We start from the raw sequence: 20,836 nt of genomic DNA on the forward strand, positions 1-20,836 counted from the left end.
CCGGAAACTCTGGGAATCAGTAGGGGAAAGTCATGTATTCTCATTCACATCTGATAAAATCCATATGAAGTCAAGCACAACTCTGAAAAGAGAGAAAAAGAGTAGCTAAATGATAATTTTATAAGAATTAATTATGATTCATCTAATCTTACTTACAAAATTTGTTCACTCATTTTTATTTGATCTGTGATATTTTTGGTAGAAAAGTGACTGGGAGAGGAAACTCCACTGATTCAAGTCTGCTACTTTTCTGCAGTTATCAGCTTTAGAGAGCTACCTGGAACAGTAGTAAGTTAAGAAAACATACCAAACATGAGCTTTGAGATCAGGGTCTCCTGATTCTAAAGCCAACTTTCCAGCCACACTATCCCGAATTCAAAATTAAAGGCTTCTCCAACATAGGAACTACCATTGTAACAATTCTAGTACTCCTTTAATTTTTTCTTCTGAATACCTTATTGTACAGTGTACAAAACAGAAATCAATAAAAATTTGATAAGGTAGATGAGAAAGTCTGATTCAAGTTAAAATATGAATGATTAACTTTGCACATTGTTACATATATGTATTAAGTTTTGTGCAGGCTTCAGAATTCTCTCTCCTTTCAACAGTCAAAATTCACATCACAGAACCTCAAATGTCACTGACCCACATAAGAAGACCAGATTCAGAGGTCCTTCCCAAGAATTCTAAGGTCATCATTTTATAGGGATGAACAGACTTTCTGTGATCCAAAAGCATTGGTTCTGGAGTATACCCCTGTAAGCAGGGAATCATTTTGGACATTTTTCAGGCAAAACTGTTTTAGATAGGCAGCAGCTTGAGAAAACTTCATTTGGAGGAGCCTTGCCAAGAACTGGAGCTGCTGCACCTCTTTCTTCATGGTGATAATACTGGATCTGCTCTTCATGCCACAACAGGCCAGGGTCAGACGGCAGCTGTTAGCCATCAGTGCTTGGTGGTGGTGGTGGGTCTTCTCAACATGGTTACTCCTTGTGTCTAGTTCAAATTTTCAAATATAATGTGTGTGACACTTGATTGGCATCTAGTAGACATGCCTAAATCTGTCTCCAATGAAGTTGCTTACCTATTAATGTTTTTGATGGCTGGTCTACAAATAAATACAGTGGCATTTAGAGGTACATGTGCTCTCAAGACTCCTGAAAAGCAGGTGCTTAACTACATTGATGATTTCCCCAGGTTAGTTAGGTGGTACAGTGGACAGAGTGCTAGGTCTGAAGTTAGGAAGCCCCGAGTTTAAAATTGGCCTCATATATTTAACTAACTGTGAGATGCTGGGCAAGTTACTTAATCCTGTTTGCCTTAGTTAACTCATCTGAAAAATTAAATGGGGAAGGAAATGACAAATCACTCCTCTATATTTTCCATGACAACCCCAAATGTAGTCATGAAGTGTTGGACATGATTAATTTGCTAAACAACAAAAACAGTTTAGTATGTAGACAATACAAAAAGACATTTCTGTGACTTTTCTCTCTAACTGACTTGACTTATTCTTTTATTGTCACAGTTCACTATCCTATGCCATTTAATGTTCTAAAACAATAATTTACTAATTAGTTTTCAAGGGACTGACAAAAATTAATTCAACTAAGATAATGCTTACAATATCTCAATGATTAAATTATATAATGGAGCTTTTTCTTAAACATGGATTTATCCCGGATTCATTAGTAAGATTTCTTTAAGCCTTAGTAAGCACTTTTATATCATGACATGAAATTATATGGGACTAGAGGATATATGCAAGATTGGAGAGTTGTCATCTATAAACCAGTTCAAATTAAAAATTCTTCTTTAAAATTCTATACCATAAAAAGCAACAATACTAAATCAACAAAATGAGAAGACAGAAAACTTCACAACATATAGCTTATTAAAAATAATTCAAAAATTCAGATGCTTAGAGGTCCTCACCCCACATCACATAATAGGTAGAGGAAACTTTCAATCTCACAAAGATAAGGGTTTGGTTCTCTCTTTTTGGGTCCCCATTTAGTTCCCTCATCAGAGTGACATAGTCTGTACACTCTTCTCTCTTAAATACTACAGAACAGGAAGCATATATTTTGCTTTGTTACTTAAAGAAAACAAAAGTACAAAATTTGAGCAAGAGAAAATGATAGCAAGGAAAACCTGCTTAGAAGGAAAACAGATTAAAATTCAGCTAAGGTAAGTCATATTATCTTAGATATTATGCTGGGCATATGTCCATATTTATGATTGTTAGAATTTTGAAAAAAAAGAGAAGGGATTGTGTACTACTGAAAGCTGTATAAATCAGAACTGAGCAAGGTAGCAAGAATAAAAAGCTAGTATTAATACAAGAAAATAATTAAAAGGCAAAAAGTCCAAGAGGAAAAATATGGCTAAAAAAGAGATATAGTTAAGAACAGAGGAATCAATGAATGAAAATTCTAAGAAAGGCAAAACCATACAGAAAATTATTTAATAGAGCAAAATTACTCACAATGTTGGTATAATAGATCAAGTTTTTCAGAGCTCATGAAGAAACGATAAATGAAATGAAAACTCAGACTAAAACCTTCTGCAATTGTTGAAAAGAGAAATTCAATTTTCATATAATAGAAAAAAAGTACTTGAAAATTTAAAAAGAAAAATGGCAAAATGGAATGATTATAGCATATACTTGTTAAGATCTAGAAAGAAGCAGATACTCTGGACAAAAGAATGGTAGATTATGAATGCAAAAATGCAGAAGTAAAGACAATTTGGGAAGTGAACAAAAAATAGATTCATATGAGCCAAAGTAACTGACCTTAAAAACAGAAAGTATTGAACAAATTTAATTTCAGATTCATAGATCTTTCAACAGATTTATATATTTTTTAAAAATATGACTATCCTATTTCAGTTAATAAGAGAAGAAAGTAGTTCAGAAAATTGGAATTAAGAAAACAAAGTTTTAATTAATCTAATTTCCAGTTTAACACTAGGGGTACATAGGAGAAACCTACACTTCATACCCCAAGGCAAATAGTGATTTAAACTCATAGTTCCGATACCAAAAAAAACACAAACTAAAATATAATTCAATTAGGGAGGAGAAAGAAGTATTCAAGGAATTCTACTATGAAGGAATTCCAATTTACATAACTGGGGTAACAAGAACAGAATTAAATTATTTTTATTATCCTTTTTCACATGCATATATATATATATGTATATATATATATATATATATACACACATATATTTATATGTATGTATGTTTCATAATTTCCTTCTACACTTCCTTCGAACTCCCATCCCCTAAGTGTCAAACAGTCTGGAGAATATTGTACATATATAGATTTGTGTTTAACATTTTTACAGATTAGTAATTTTCTGTATGAGGATTTAGGACTAAGGGGAAAGAAAGAAAACCATGACAAAGAAATTTTTTTTAAACTTATTTTGTTTAATTTTCTTCTTCTGGTAGTGGATAGTGTTGTCCATAACAGAACATCCAGGGGAATTCTAGCTTTCTAAGCTGTTGAGAGGAGCTCCATCCATCAAGGTTGATTGACTCACAATGTTGGTGTTAATGTGTACAATGTTCTCTTAGTTCTCCTCCCTTCACTTGACATCATTTCCTGTAATTCATTCCATGCTTCTCTAGAGTCCAACCATTCATGTTTTCTTACAGGACAATAGTACTACATAATATTCACATTCCAAAACTTGTTCAGTCTTTCCCCAATGATGGGCATCCCATCAATGTCTAATTCTTTGACGCAACTAAATGAACTGCTGTGAATATTTTGAAACATGTGGGACTTTTCCCATTCTTTATTTCTTCAGGACATATGTCTATTATTGTTATTGCTGGGTCAAAGGATATGATCAGGTTTTTTTTTTTAGTTTTTTTTTTTTTTTGGCAAGGTAATGGGGTTAAGTGGCTTGCCCAAGACCCCACAGCTAGGTAATTATTAAGTGTCTGAGGCCGGATTCGAACTCAGGTACTCCCGACTCCAGGGCTGGTGCTCTATCCACTGTACCACCTAGCTGCCTGTATATGATCAGCTTTACTCTTCTCTGGACATAGTTCCTTAATGCTCTCTAGAATGGTTGGATTAGTTTACAACTCAACCAAGAGTGCATTAAAGTCCTAATCCTCCCTCAAACTCTCCTACATTGGTCAGTTTCACTTTTTGTCATCTAAGTCAATTTCAGAGGTATGAGGTAGTATCTCATGGCTGTTTTAATTTGTATTTCTTTAATCAGTAATGATTTGGAACATTATTCCTATATGTGTATAGATAGATAGATAGATAGATAGATAGATAGATAGAACTATAGATATAGACAGACACAGACATAGACATAAACATAGACATAGACATAGACATACATATACATGTACATGTACATGTACATATACATATACACATACATATACATATACATATACATATACATATACATATACATATACATATACATATACATATACATATACATATACATATACATATACATATACATATACATATACATATAGATGATCTTTAATTTCTTCATTTGAAAACTGCCTGTAGATACCCTTTGATTATTTATCAATTGGTGGATGACTTATAATCTCATAAATTTGATTCAATTCTCTATACATTCGAGAAATGAGACCTTTATTAGAACCCTTAGCTGTGAAAATGTTTCCTAGCTTTCTGTTTTTCTTCTAATCTTGCCGGTGCTGACTTTACTATTGCAATTTTTTAAATCTAATATAGTCAAAATCATCCACTTCACAATTTATAGTGTACTCTTGTTTTGTCCAAAGTTTCTCCCCTTTCCATAGATATGAAAGACAGAGTATTTTTTGCTATATTTATTGATCTGTTATTGCTCTTTATGTAGGAAAACTGTTTCCATTTTGACTTTATTTTGGTATAGGGTCTGAGATATGGGTTTGTGTCTAGGTTTCACCACACCATTTTTCAGTTTTCCCAACAATTTCTGTCAAATAGAGAGATCTTATGCCAGAGAGTAATGACTTAGGGTTTTTCAAGGAATAGATTATTGTACTCTTTTAATACTGTTTCTTTGAACTTATTCTAATCCACTGATGCATTGTTCTGTTTCTTAACCAGTACCAGACTGTTTTGATGATTGCTACATTATAATAAGGTTTTACAACTGGTAGCACAAGTTACATTCTTTTACAATTATTTGTCAGTTAACTTGATATTCTTGACCTTTTGTTAAGTCAAATGAATTCTGTAATTTTTTTTTTCTAGCTTGGCAAAACAGTTATTTGCTAGTTTAACTGGACTGACACTGAATAAGCAAATTCATTTTGGTAGAATTGTTATTTTTATTATATTAAAGTGCACTAAACATGAATTGACATGTTCCCAGTTGTTTAAATCTGACTTTTGTTGCGTGAAAAGTGCTTTGTAATTCTTTTCATACAGATTCTGGATTTGTCTTGGGAGGTAGATTCCCAAGTATTTAATTTTGTCAGCAATGTTTTGTTCATATATTGAGATGTTGATGATTTGGGAGCTTTATTGTATATCCTGCTACTTTGCTAATTGTTTCAAGGAGTTTTTTTAGATGATTTTCTTGGAAGTTTTGCTTCCTCATTGTCAATTCTCCCAATTTATTTTAATTCACTTATTCCTAAAGCTAACAAAACTAATACTATATTGAATAGTAATGGTGATAATGGGTATCTTAGTTTCACCCCTGATCTTGTTGGAAATGCTCCTGGTTTATGTCCATTGCATATAATATTTGTTGATGGCTCTAGATATATAATACTATTTTTTAAAGGAAAACACTATTCCTATACTCTATTGTGTTTTTAAATTCAAATGGATGTATTTTATCAGAGGTTTTTCAGCATCTATTAAGAAAGTGAGGGGGGTGGCTAGGTGGCATAGTGGATAATGCACCGGCCTTGGAGTCAGGAGTACCTGGGTTCAAATCCAGTCTCAGACACTTAATAATTACCTGTGTGGCCTTGGGCAAGCTACTTAACCCAATTTGCCTTGCAAAAAACCTAAATAAAAGAAAGTAATATGATTTCTATTGGCTTCCTTATTGTTTTCTTTTTAAAGATTTTATTTATTTTGAGTTTTACAATTTTTTCCCCTAATCTTACTATTTTGCCCGCACCCCACACAGAAGGCAATTTTCCAATTTTTACATTGTTTCCATGGTATACATTGATCCAAATTGAATGTGATGAGGGAGTAATCATATTGTTAAGGAAGAAACAGAAAGTAAAAGAAATAGCAAGATCAGACAATAAGCTATCAGGGTTTTTTCTCTAAATTAAAGCAAATAGTTCCTGGTCTTTGTTCAAACTTCACAGTTCTTTCTCTGGATACAGATGGTATTCTCCATTGCAGACAGCCCTAAATTGTCCTTGATTGTTGCACTGATGGAATGAGCAAGTCCATCAAGGTTGATCATTAACCTGTGTTACTGTTAGGGTGTACAATGCTTTTTTGGTTCTACTCATCTCACTCAGCATCAGTTCATGCAAATCCCTCCAGGCTTCCCTGAATTTGTGTCCCTCCTGCTTTTCAATAGAATAACAGTGTTCCATGACATACATATACTGCAATTTGCTAAGCCATTCTATGATTGAAGGACATTTACATGATTTCCAATTCTTTGCCACCACAAACAGGGCTACTATGAATATTTTTGTACAAGTGATGCTTTTACTCTTTTTAATAATCTCTTCAGGGATTAGACACAGTTGTGCTATTGCTGGATCAAATGGTATGCACATTTTTGTTGCCCTTTGGGCATAGTTCCAGGTTGTGCTCCAGCAAAATTGGATGAGTTCACAGTTCCACCAACAATGTATTAGTGTGCCAGATTTCCCACAACCCTTCCAACAATGATCATTGTCCTTTCTGGTCACATTGGCCAGTCTGAGAGGTATGGAGTGGTACCTCAGAGAAACTTTAATTTGAATTCCTCTAATAAGCAATGATTTAGAGCAATTGTTCATAAGACTATGGATGGCTTTGATCTCCTCATCTGAAAATTGCCTTTGTACATCCTTTGACTATTTGTCAATTGGGGAATAGCTATTAAAAAAATTGATTTAGTTCTCTTTATATTTTAGAAATGAGTCCTTTGTCAGAAATACTAGTTGTAAAGATTGTTTCCCAGTATACTACATTTATTTTGGTCTTGGTTACAGTGATTTTCTCTGTGCAAAAGCTTTTTAAATTAATGTAATCATAATCATGTAGTTTGTTCTTAATGATATTCTCCATCTCTTCCTTGGTCATAAACTGCTTGCCTTTCCATAGATCTGACAAGTAAACCTCTCCTTGATCTTCTAGTTTGCTTATAATATTGTTTGTAATATTTACATCCAGTATCCATTTTAATCTTATCTTCGTATAGGTTGTGAGGTGTTGGTCTAATCTAAGTTTCTTCCATGCTAACTTCCAATTTGCCCAGCAGTTTTTATCCAAGAGAGTTTTTAACCCAATAGCTGGATTCTTTGGGTTTATCAAACCATAGATTACTATAATCATTTCCTGCTATTGCATGTAGTCTATTCAATTGGTTCACCACACTATTCCTTAGCCAATACCAGACAGTTTTGATTACTGATGCATTATGGCATAATTTTAAATTCCATTTAGAAAGAGTTTTCCATTTGAGCAGTTGAGATTTTGAGAGAGTTATCTTCTTTTTTGCATTTGTCCAATTGCATTTTCCAAGGATTTGCTTTCATGTTGTAAGATGTTAAATTTCTCTCCCAAATTTTCCTATTGATTTTTAAACTCCTTCCTGATTTCTTCATGGAAGTCTTTCTGTGCTGGAGACCAGATCATATTCTCCTCAGAGGTTCTAGATCTCTCTGAGTTACAGTCTTTTCCTTCTAGCAATTTTTCTATGGACCCTTTCTCAATGGCCTTTCTTCATTTTCCTAAGACCTGGTGTTAGGGAGAGGCTGGTGCACAGAGATTTGGTGTTGAGATCCATAGAGGCTTTACTCACTGGCTTTAGGAACTCCAAGTGTGCTGATCAGTAGGGTGTGGAGGTTACTTTCTCTGTAGTGTTTGTGACCTTGATATGAGGTCCTCTCCTTTGGTCTGGAGGTGGTGGTTGAAGCTGCTGAATATTTTTATCTTTGAACAATGGTGTGCTTTTCCCTAGGGCAAGGCAATTGCTCTCCCTATTGACAACTAATAGTTTATTTAAAATTGAAATCAATTGTTCCTTAACTGATACAATTCACTTGCACATCCATCTGAACCTGGACACTTTTTATAGAGAGTTCATTGATGGTTTCTTAAAATTATTTTTTTAAATGGGGCTATTTAAGTATTTCCTTTCTTCTTCTGTTAATCTAGGCATTTTTTTATTTTTGTAAATATACATTCATTTCACTTAGGTTATCAAATTTATTGCCATAAAATAGGGCAAAATTGCCCTGAATTATCTCTTTAATTTCCTGCTTGTTAGTGATGAGTTCACCCTTTTTATTTTTAATACTGGTAATCTGCTTTTCTTCATTGTTGTTTTAAATCAGATTAACTAAAACACTATCTATTTAATTGATTTTATTAAAAAATCAATTTAGTTTTATTTATTAGGTTTTATTGCTATCAATTTTATTAATCTCTCACTTGATTATTAAAATTTCTAATTTGGTATTCAATTGCAGAGCTTTAATTTGTTCTATTCTCAGCTTTTTTAGTTGCATATGCAATTCATTGAAATCCTCATACTCTATTTTATTCATACAAGCATTTAGAGATATAAAGTTTCTTCTGAAAACTGCTTGAGATGCATTCCATAAATGTTGATATGGTGTTTCATTGTTATTTTCTTGGATGAAATGATTATTTCTTGATTTGTTGTTTGACTCACTCATTCTTTAAAATTGCTATGTAGTTTCCAATTAATTTTTATTTTACTGTTCCATGACTCTTTATTACACGCAATTTTATTGCAACATCACCTGAAAAATATACATTTATTATTTCTGTTATTCTGAAATTGAGTTTAAAGTTTCATGACCTTATACATAGTTAATTTTTGGTATATGTGCCATGTACAGCAGAGAAAAAGGTATAATCTTTTCTATCCAGATTCAGTTTTCTTCCAAAATCTATCATATGTAAGTTTTCTGTTTTTATTTACCTTCTTAACCTTTTTTTGTATTTAAATTTAGCTAGTTCTGAGAGAGGGAGATTTTGGTCCCCCATTATTATAACTTTATAATATATTTATATATTCTCCTTGGAATTCATTCAGTTTCTCCTCTAAGAATTTGGACCCTATACCACTAATGCATATATGTTTCATAATGATATAACTTCCTTGCCTATGGTTCCTCTTAAGAACATGCAGTTATCTTCCTTAACCTTTTTAATGAGATCTTTGGTCTGATATCAGGATCACTACAACTGATTTTCTTTTTTCTTCTGTTGAAATATATTATATTTTTGTTCCCACCTTTTTGTGTATCTCCCTGTTTCAAATGTGTTTTTTTTATAAATACAATATTGGAGCATTCTATTCTTTTAAACCATTCTGCTATCTGCTTCCATTTTATGGGAGAGTTCATCCCATTGACATTTTCAATTGTGATTACTAATTCTGTATTTCCCTCCATACTATCATTTCCTATTTATACTTTCCTCTTCTTCTTCCTCACCAATGTTTTGTTCCTTTTCCCCTTTTTCTTTTAAATTTTAATTTTCAGTTTTTTTTTCATTTATACCTTCACCTTCCCTTTTATAATACCTTTCAATCCTGCCCCACCCACTTCCCTGTAGGGTAAGATAGACTTTTAAAATCAATTGAGAAGTATCTTATTTCCTTTCTGAGCCAAATTTATATATGGTTCATTCAGTGTTCACACCCTCCCTTCTTTCCCTCTACTAGAATAATGTTATTTATTTAATTCCCAATTAATCATCCACTAATGACTATGATTTTGATTTTTTTAACCTTGTTTTATACCTACATTGTGTTTGTCAAATTATACTCCTATTATCTATCCTGTTAAAAGTACTATCAATGAAAGTACTACTTTTGATATAATTGACAAGCTCAGAATAGTATCAAAGTTCAGTCAGTCTAAGGTTGATTGATTAATTGTTTCAATTAATTGCAAGGCAGCATTGCCTCATAGTCACTAATTATCTTCCCCTTTTCTGTCTCATTAGAAGTAGGCCTCTCAATATTCATGAATAATATCAAATTATAATAACTTTGTATCTTATCCTTTTTCAAGTACCCTCCAAGTACATACACTCTGACATCCCAGCTCTACCAGAATTAAAATATTTTCAAAGTCATTAATGTTGATTAATTTCTAACCCAAAACAACATATCCATCAAACATGATCTTAATCATTAGTGAGAAAGTATAATTGCAAAAAGGAGCGAAGCATTAACATATTTTTCTTTAGGGCATCAAAAATATCGAAAAAGACAAAATCTGGGATGAATATCACCTTTGTCATTCACAAAGCTGAAGCAAAAGAAAGGTAAATTCAATGATATTCCAAATTATTAAGAATTTAAACAATTTAAGTATTTCTCTCAAGTTTATAGACCTGTCTTACTTCATTATTGTAAGTTAACTGAGCAGAGAAATGAAAGATGGAGCAAAATTAAATTAAAAAGTAACCTATAGGATATGACCAGCTAACTATTTAAAGGAATTTAAGAGCTATAGCAGAAAGTTAGTTGAAAAAGTTAAATTAATATTTTGTGATCAAAATCTCACTGTTTTTCATAAATGAATAAATATCTTCTGAGAGAGCAAAAATAATGAGAAGTTGTTTGAGCAAAAATAGAGGAAAGCAGAGTGGAGAGAAAAATTAGAAATTTAGTCTTTCTTTCCCAGATGGAAGTAAACTAAGGAGAGAAAACTCTTTAAATTATCTAAAAAAATGTGTACTGTGAAAGAGTATAATCAATATATTGAATGGGAGGGGAAATAAATTGGGGATTTGCAAGTAGGGCTTTTCCAAGATATTTGTGTGTGTGTGTGTGTTTGTGTGTGTGTGTGTGTGTGTGTGTGTGTGTGTGTGAGAGAGAGAGAGAGAGAGAGAGAGAGAGAGAGAGAGAGAGACAGATAGTTATTCAAGAATTATGTCCTCTAAAATGGAATTTTTCCTATAATAAGAGATCACCTCCAAATTACTTTTCTTAGAACTGTGCCGTAATGGGAAAAGGAAGAAAGAATAATCATTTTCATGGAACTTGTCTCTGTTCCATGTTGTCTATAGAGCTGATCATGCTCCTCAAAATCTACTCTCTCTATCTCTGCTCATCAGGAATGAACTTACATGTAAAACTTGCTTTATTATCTAGAATAAATGTCTTATAAATTAGTTTGATAATTTATAGATTACCCATGATACCTTCATGTTACCACAAAGTATCAAAAGACAGTTCTTTTGAAATATGTTTTCAGTTTATTAGAATTTTCCACATTCATAGTAAGAATAATTGATTGGGCATCTGAACATTATTTTTTAGTGGGATCAGATTAATAATTTTATTTGTCTCACCCTTATAAAGATAGAAAATAATGTGTTATATAATGATAACATTGGTACTCTTCTGAATGCCATAAGGTCATGGGTTGCTTGAAATTTAGTTTGTTTTTTTCTATTGCTTATATTCCAGTCTATCATAGTACTTACCATATAGTAGTTGCTTAAATATTTTTGTTGAAATATAATTAAAAAGATCTATGATTTCATCAGTTTTCAATATTTATATAACTTTGAAATTGAAATTTATGAACAGCCTTGAGTTTCAAAGAATTTAAGTCACATTTACATTGGTATAAATATAGTAGGTGTCCAAGCTATTTTTTAATCCATTATATAATAGAAATTCCAAATGATTAAATATAAGCTAAAAAATACATAAATACTTCTCTTTATACATCCTTTCTTTTTCCCACCCCTCTATAAAATGCATTTCCCTTTATTTTTATGAGCTTTCTAGTTTAATGTGTAAGATCTTAGAACAAAATTTTGAATTTTAAAACCTCTGCTTACACTGAAATGCATATATTTTATTAGGTATTATTGCTTTGATTTTTCAGAGAAAAATAATCACAATTTTCAGTAATTTTTGTATTCCACTTCTTATGGTTACTTTTTAAATGGTTTACAAGAGGAAAAGAAATCTATATTTGATTCTCGTTTTTAAAAAAAATTTCCAGTTTTAGTAAGAATTTAAAATTTTTTCTTAATATAGTAACATTTTCAGCTTAAATTACTTAAGTAGCCTAACTGCATTTACTCTTCAGTGATGTGAGGCCTATATTTGTGCCAAATCTTATTATGAAGACCTGATTTGCATAATGTGAAAGAAATTATTTCCACTTTCTCTGCCTCACAAACAGATCAATTTTCTCATTATGTCTTTCCATTGGATCTGATTGCTTTACATGTATGCCTTTCATATAATTTTTATCCTCCAATCACACCTGACCTCTCTTTTATAAGTCAATTCTCTGATACCATTTTTATTAGTGAATTTTCTAAGTAATGACTAATAGCTCAATATTTGTTGTGCTTTTCATCATTTGAAATAATGAGCACTTTATATATAGAATTGCTTTATAATCTACCATGATGGCCTTCCTAGATTTTCAAGGATCTGTCTTGCAAATATTAGTATTTTACAAAGAACAAACTGGCAGAAGTATCAGAAATTTGGTGACAATAAGAAATGAAGAGGATGAGTGTGACATAATTCATTTTAGAAGCAACTTCAGATGGGAGACCTTAAAGAGACTTGGAGCTCTATTTCTTAACAAAAGGGAATATGTTGGCCATGCATAATTCTCCCATGGGTTTTTGTTCTTTGATGGTTTGATGCAGAAATTAAAAAATGTGTGTTGGAAGTTTGCATAGTGATGTGTGTGTGTGTGTATACAAAGGGGGATGAAAAGTGAATAAGCTCTTACATGTGAAACTAAACATACTAGAGATAATGAAGTCCATTGGAAGGTACCCAAAGAAAAAGGGTTTAAAGGAATTCCAAATGCAAATTTATGCTCTAGTTTTTCCTTGTGGAGTTTTTATAACATCTGTACATTCCATATCATATTTAAAGAAAATTTCATATAACAACTTTATTTTGGAATAATCTTCCTAAAGCACAAGACTGACTAATATCAATTCTCTATTCAATAAATTTCTGTGGCTCCCTATTGCTACTAAAATAAATATAAACTAGAGTGCTTGTGATAAAAAAAAAAACCCTTTATATTATGGTTTGAACCTTCTTTTATTGCATATTACCCCCCTTACTCATTCAACATTCAGTCAAACCAATCATTTGCTGTTCTCTGAATTTAACAAATCCCCCTTTTTTCCATATTTTTGCAGAGGCTGTCTCCCATTGCCTTGAATGCAGCTCTTTACAACAGGTTCGGAAAACCTCTAGCTTTACTCAAGACTTATTACAATTACAATTTTCCTAAGGCAAGCCCTTCTTGATTTCTTTATTGTTTTTATTTTTAGACTTGTTTTTGCAAGGCAATGGGGTTAAGTGTCTTGCCCAAGGCTACACAGCTAGGTAATTGTTAAGTGGCTGAGGTTGAATTTGAACTCAGGTCCTCCTGACTCCAAGGTCTATGCTCTATCCACTGAGCAATCTAGCCACCCATTGATCTCTTTAATTTGTCAGTTCTTTTTACCTACCAAAATTATCATTACTCCCTCCGAATTATATATTTGTTCTTTCCAGTAGATTGCAAACTCTTTGAAAACATGAACTTTGTTTTTGCTTTGTTATGTTTTTGGACTAGATAACTGCAGTAGAATTAAGTATATTATAGTTATTAACTCCTTGATATTTAGCCTAATATGAACAATTTGAATTGCTTCCATTTTATTAGTTGTTGGACCTTGTTTCACAATGAAAATATGGTTATACCTTTAAGATAGAAAGTAAGAAAGTGTAACAAAAATTTCAATTTTCAATCAAATTGCTTTAGTCCATAAAGTGTACTGCTATAATCCATACAGATTATGTCTGAAGTATGTAGTCTTCACTTATTAATCATTTAAGAGCAACAGATTAATTTGGGCATGCTGGTGTCCCGAGTGCCATAGAATTAGAATGTTCAGTGTCTGGTCATGTCATATGTTTGAGGTATTCACTTACTATTCATTATATATAAAGACATACACACACACACACACACACACACACACACATATATATATATATACATATTTAGTACATTTCTGCTGTGTGCATATCATATATAATACATCTATATGAATGCATATATTTATGTAAATACTTGAATTCATTAATATGAAAAGAATTGGGTTTAAAGAGTTGACTTCAAAACTAGAACATCTGACACATTCTGTTCATGTAACCCTGAATCCAATCACATAACCTTTTACTGCTCTAGGCAACTTTATATAATTTATAGTCTCTTTAAGTCTGTCTGTAACATATAAATTGCATGGAAGGTGTCAATCGTAATTATTACCATTTTAATATAGGGTCTTTCCTTACCAGCAAGATTCCTGTACCAACAAAGAAAAACTTCCTCTCTGTTTCTGTCTCTGTCTCTGTCTCTGTCTATATATATATATACATATATATATATATGTATATATATATATGTATATATATATTTCTTGTTGACATTGTTACATTAGTTAGCTGGCGTTACTTTGTAATATTGATTTGAATCTACAAAAAATAATTACTTACATGACTTAGAATAGCAGATTGCATGTAAGCTTCAGGCTAGCACTTTTGAGATTTTTGTCAGCTAAATGACTGATATATTAAGAGAAAACAAAGTGGAAAATAAGTGCTCATAAAAGACAAAGAAAATTCCTTTGGATGATTATTTCAGTCAATTGTTAAAGCATATTTTGTGTGCATGTCAGGTATCTTGCTAGTCTCAAACTAGTCATTTGGATTCACTTCATTAAAGCTACTGAAGTACCTTAACAGATTCAGAGAAAAGAAGTGAAGAGTCAGCCTGAAAGAGTAATAACCCTTAAATGATGAAGCCTCTCTCATAATATTGCTTCAGATAACTCAAACAAGTATTTTGCAAATGACAATACAAGCATGATCTCCACTCATTGCAAGTGAAAATGCATAGAACATTTAATGAGAAATATAGAATCTCAAACACATGGTATCAGTCTGAAATTAAATACAGCAAAAGGATATATTTCTTCATTATTTTAAGTGATTTTTATTTCATTTTCAAATCAAGGAAATCTGAAAAATCAATGATATCTAATAATTTCACTCAACTTTTCAGGTGATTTTTTTCAAGTAATTTAAATTGTACCATCATATTATTTTTGGAAAAAGTGTTATTTTCTGTCATGTGAAAAAGAAAATGATACATGTTTCTCTGTAAATTCTTTAAAATTCAGTAAAATTAAGGCACAAATTAGATAAGAATTAAAGTACAAGAAGGAATGAAATATTTTGATGAAAATGGACACATATCAGACTGGATCTTTTGAAAAGATATTTTAGGAATTACAGATTGATAATAATTGGTTTAACCCATGACAAATTATTTCATTTGTGCTTGAATGTATTATGATCTTATTACTCTTATCATAACTGCTTATCCTGAATGACTCTTCTCCATATCTGACCAATTATAACCAACCACAACAGAGTGGAGTAGGGACTGTCTAAGATATTGGTGGCCTTTACCTTTCACTATAATTTATAGGTAAAAATGGAACATATGGAAAAGAATTTTCCCTCATTATTTTAATGCTATTAATTCCAAAAAATACAAAATAGGAATGATAGTATGATTTCACTTTCAATAGAAATGAAGTTATTTTATACTTAAGACATAATTTTCCTATATTGCAAAATGTATAATAAGTAGATTACTGAAGTTGCATGAAAATAGAAAAATTTCTATATTCAGGCAAGATAAAATTAAAATATTATTTTTTTGAAATAAAGAAAAAAGAAGAGAAGCTAACTCAAAAAAAGAGCATATCTAGAACTTAAAAGTGAGCAAGAAAAATGGAATAGAAAAATGTGGAGTTTCATACAAAATCAAAGACTGGAAGAAATCTTAAAAATTATCTGATCAAATATGCTCATTTTGTAAATAAGGGAACAGATCCAAATATTTTGGCTGAGATGTTGAGAGACATTGAAGGTGGAAAAAATTCTGATATGAAAAGTAGAATTTTCACTTATTTATTTATTTATTTATTTATTTTCATCCATGTGCACCTGTATATTTTTAAGTTACAAAGTTTCCTTCCACCCTCCCTTCCACTCCCTTCCACTCAGTAGTGAACAGTTAGGTTAACATTGTACATACATATTTTTGATAAACATGCTTACGGATTAGTTATTTTCAATATGAGAAATTAGGATTAAGGGAAAAGATATATAAGAGATAATTTTTATAAAGTGTCCATCAGATTCTGAAGGTCTGTGTGTGTGTGTGTGTGTGTGTGTGTGTGTGTGTGTGTGTGTGTGTGTGTTTTAGTTTTCTTCTTCTAGATGGGGATGATATTGTCCATAGATCTCTGAACTGCTAAGAGCAGCTACTTCCATTGAGGCTGTTCATCTCACAAATGTTGTTGATGTGTACATTATTCTCTTGGTTCTACTACCTTCACTCAGCATTGGATCCCATAAGTTATTCCATTCTTCTCTAGAGTCTGACCATTTATGTTTCTTACTGGACAACAGTGTTCCATAGTATTCATGTGACATAATTTGTTTAGCCATTCCCCAAATGATGGACATCCCCCTCGATTTCCAATTCTTTGCCACTACAAAAAGAGCTGCTATGTATATTTTGGAACATGTAGGACTTTTCCCTTTTATATAATTTCATCTGGATATAGACCTAGAATTGGAATTACTGGGTCAAAGGGTATGAACAGTTTTACTGCTCTTTGGGCACAGTTACCTATTGCTCTCCAGAAAGTTTGGATCTGTTCACAATTTCACCAATAATGCATCAATGTCCCTGTCCTCCCACAACTTCTCCAACATTGATCATTTTCCCTTTTTTCTCATCTTTACCCTTCTGATAGGTATGATATCATAATACCTCATTTTTTTTTTAATTTGCAATTGTCTAATGAATAAAGTATGGAAGGAAAATTGAAAGAGGTTTTATGGGATTTTTAATGGGTAATTTTTTGCAAGACAATGGGGTTAAGTGGCTTACCCAAGGCCAAACAGCTAGGTAATTATTAAGGGTCTGAGATTGGACTTGAGCTCAGGTACTCCTATGTCCAGTGCCAGTGCTCTATCTATTGTGCCACCTAGTTGCCCTGAAAGAGGTTTTCAAAAAGAACTTAAAACTTAGAGGAGCAAGATGAAGAAAGAAGGGGGAAATAGAGAAAATAATGGTGAGATTTCTTGGAGTCATGGTTTAAGATCAAGTAGAGCAGAACTGATTTGGCAGAGTAAAGACAGTAATAAATCTGAACTTTCTCAACATTCCCCTCCAAACAGATCTAACACCACAAATCCAATTTTGGAGAGTAAGATTCAAAAAAAGTTTGGAATTAAAATTATTTCAAGCCTAAGATAATTCATGAACTTGGTAGGAGAATTCATGGTTCCAGAATGGCCTTGAACCTAGAGTGTGGCAATAGTACCAGTTATAGCCCTGGAAATGACCAATGTAGCAGCAGCCTCAGAAAAATCACAGCTCTGAGACCATAAGTGGGTTAGAGAACTGGTCAGAATGAGACCCTTGTGCTATCATTGGAATAATGAAAAGTCATGGTTTGGCAACTGTATTGCCCATAAGAAATGTTAGGTCACAGTTACGGGTGTTGAGAGGAACAAGGTAGCAACAAATCCGGGTACAAATTCAGGGTTAAGTGGAGTGCTAGGAACTTTGATTTTGGAATGTTATCATAGTTCTGGTGTCAAGAGGAATGCTAGTTCTTGTGATTTCAAGGGAGCAGGAGCCCTTTTTGGATAAAGACTAGAGCACAGATCAGGCATATTTTTCCCAGGATCACACCACCTTGGAGAAACCAAAAACTTGTTATCCAAAATTGGTTCCATGAACAGCAGCATAAAAAAATGCTTTAAAATCTGGGACAGTGCCTCTCCATCGCCATTCAACTTGAACATAAATATTAAGGATAGAAGCTGATTAAGCTGACCAAGAAATGCTGGAACAGTTAGAGAATAAGGTAAGAGTGGTACAGGAAAAATGGAAAAATAAATAAGAAAGCTGGAAGAAAATTAGGAAAAGAGAATTAGCAACTTGATAAAAGAGAAATAAAATTGCCAAAGAACATAACACCTATAAAAAATTTGTCCTTTAAGGCAAGCAAAATAGTGGAAAGAAGCCTGAATTCTCCAAATTTTCCTCAGAAAATGCATTAATACTGGAGAAACACAAGCCACAAAAAGATAAAGTAAAACATTTTTCCATCTTAAGATAACTAAGGAGTTCAGGAAATATCTGTCTCATGTGGGTAAAAGGGGGAGCACAGCCCAGAAGCGACTGAGTCTAGGACAGCCAGCTGGAAGCTCTTAGCCATGCCACAGATTAGCAACCAAGGTTTTATTTTGCTCAGCAGTCTAATGACACAACAGGTCATCTGTGATGCCTTCAGGCCCAGTATAGAAGGTAAATCCTTAGCCCTGGAACCATGGCAAAATAAATGCACCTAGGTGGGATTACCATAGAACTGTGGGCAAGCCCCTGGCCACCCAGTTTAGAATGCTTGTCTCTCAGGAGCAAAGCTCAATTTTAAAAGTAATGAAATTGGCTAAAAATGAGTAAGAAATAGTAAAGAGTCCTGACGATCAAAAGACACTATGGTGACAGGGAAGATTATAACACAAACTTAGAGGACAATATCGTCAAACTGCTTGCATGTGAAAACTAAAAGGGGAAAGTGAATTGGTCCTAAATTCAAAAAGCTCTCTTGGAACTAAAAAATAGGATTTTTTAAATTATTAATTTTTATTTTTCTTGGTTATATGCAAAAAACAAGATGCCCCTCCCTTTTAAAGAAAACCTGTTATCTGATATAGATTAGAAATGTATAGTCACAAAAACATTAACAAAATAGTAATATTATAAAATGAACATAACCCCCCCTCCATTGCCCAGAAAAGAGAAACCTCAAGGAAAATAAAGTTAAAAAAGAAATAGAAAAGGAAATGTATGTTTCTGTCTGTATTCAGACACCATCAACTCTGTCAACGGAATGGATAGTATGCTTTACCATAAGTCCTTCAGAGTTGATCATCTTACAACACTACTGTTGCTTTTTACATACCACATTTCATATTGCATCTGCTCATATAAGTTTTTCTTTTACTGAGAGCATTATGCTACTCATTTCTTATAACAGAATAATATTTCATCTTAATCACATACCACGAATTTTTTCAGTCATTCCTCAACTGAAGAGTATGCTCACAATCTCCAACCAGAACAGAGGTGTTACAAATATTACAATACATATAGGTCCTTTTCCTTTCTCTTTTTGATCTCTTCTGGAATATAGACACAGTTATAACTTTGCTAATCTGGTGGTAGATATTATAGCCTTTTGAGCATAGTTCTATATTGCATTACAGACTTGTTGAATCACAACTTCTCTAGAAGTGCATAAATTTCATTTTTCCTTATCCCCTCCAGCATTTGACACCTTCTCTTTCTTTCCTGTTTTTGAATCCATTAGATATAAGGTAGTACTTTAGAATTGTTCCAACTCATATTTCTCTTATCAACAGGGAGTTAGGGCAGTTTTTAGATTATTTAAATAACATTAAAAACACCTGAAAACTGTTCATATATTTTGATCATTTATCAATTGGCAAATGTCTTTTATCTTTTATAAACTTGATTCAGTTCTTCATATTTGAGAAAGGAGTTCTTTATCAGAGATACTTCTTACAATATTTTTCCACTATTATTGCTAACTGCATTTCTTTCCATTGTATTCCCTTCATCCCCATTTGTTTCTCCTTTCATCCTGTCACTCTTCAAAAGTGTCTTGTATCTTACTTCCTGCTCCCACAATCTTCCCTCCCTTCTATTATCTCCCCCACTTTCTCCTATCCCTTTCTTCTCCTACTTTCCTCTGGGGTAAGATAGACTTATATATCCAATTGGGTGTGCATTTTATTCTCTCTCTCAGTCAGTTCCAAGGGGAGTAAGCTTCATTCACTCCCCCTCACCTCCCCTCTCTTCCACTCAACTGCAAAAGCATTTTCTTGCCTATTTTATGGAAAATAAGTTGACCCACACTACTTCCCCCTTTCCCTTTCTCCCAGTACATTCTTCTCTCACCCATTAACTAGATATTGTTTTTAGGTTTTTATAAGGCAAATGGGGTTAAGTGGCTTGCCCGAGGCCACTCAACTAGGTAATTATTAAATGTCTGATGTTGGATTTGAACTCAGGTGCTCCTGACTCCAGGGCTGGTGTCTATCCACTGAGCCATCTAGCCACCCCACCATGAACTAGATTTAAAAAATATATATATTATACCTTCAAATTCAATGTACACCTATATTTTGTCTATATAAGCTCCTTCTACCTACCCTCATAAATAAGAAAGTTAATATGATTTATCTTGTTCCCATTCAGGAATATAAGCAGTTCAAAGTCCCTTGTGATTTACCTTTCCTGTTTAGCTTTTTATTCTAGATCCTCTTCATGAATACAGCTTTTTATGTATGCTTTATACGTCATGCTTTTTATTTTATTTATTTATTTACTTATTTTTAGGTTTTTGCAAGGCAAATGGGGTTAAGTGGCTTGCCCAAGGTCACACAGCTAGGTAATTATTAAGTGTCTGAGATCAGATTTGAACCCAGGTAC

General features: G+C 32.7%; 1 pseudogene; it reads right to left on the bottom strand.

Annotated features, from left to right (window-relative positions):
* Positions 1-703: 703 nt before the first annotated feature.
* LOC141489796 (guanine nucleotide-binding protein G(I)/G(S)/G(O) subunit gamma-5 pseudogene) lies at positions 704-910 on the bottom strand (annotated as a pseudogene).
* Positions 911-20,836: the final 19,926 nt, after the last annotated feature.

Source organism: Macrotis lagotis, chromosome 5 (genome assembly GCF_037893015.1).
Source record: "Macrotis lagotis isolate mMagLag1 chromosome 5, bilby.v1.9.chrom.fasta, whole genome shotgun sequence".
NCBI lineage: Eukaryota > Metazoa > Chordata > Mammalia > Peramelemorphia > Peramelidae > Macrotis > Macrotis lagotis.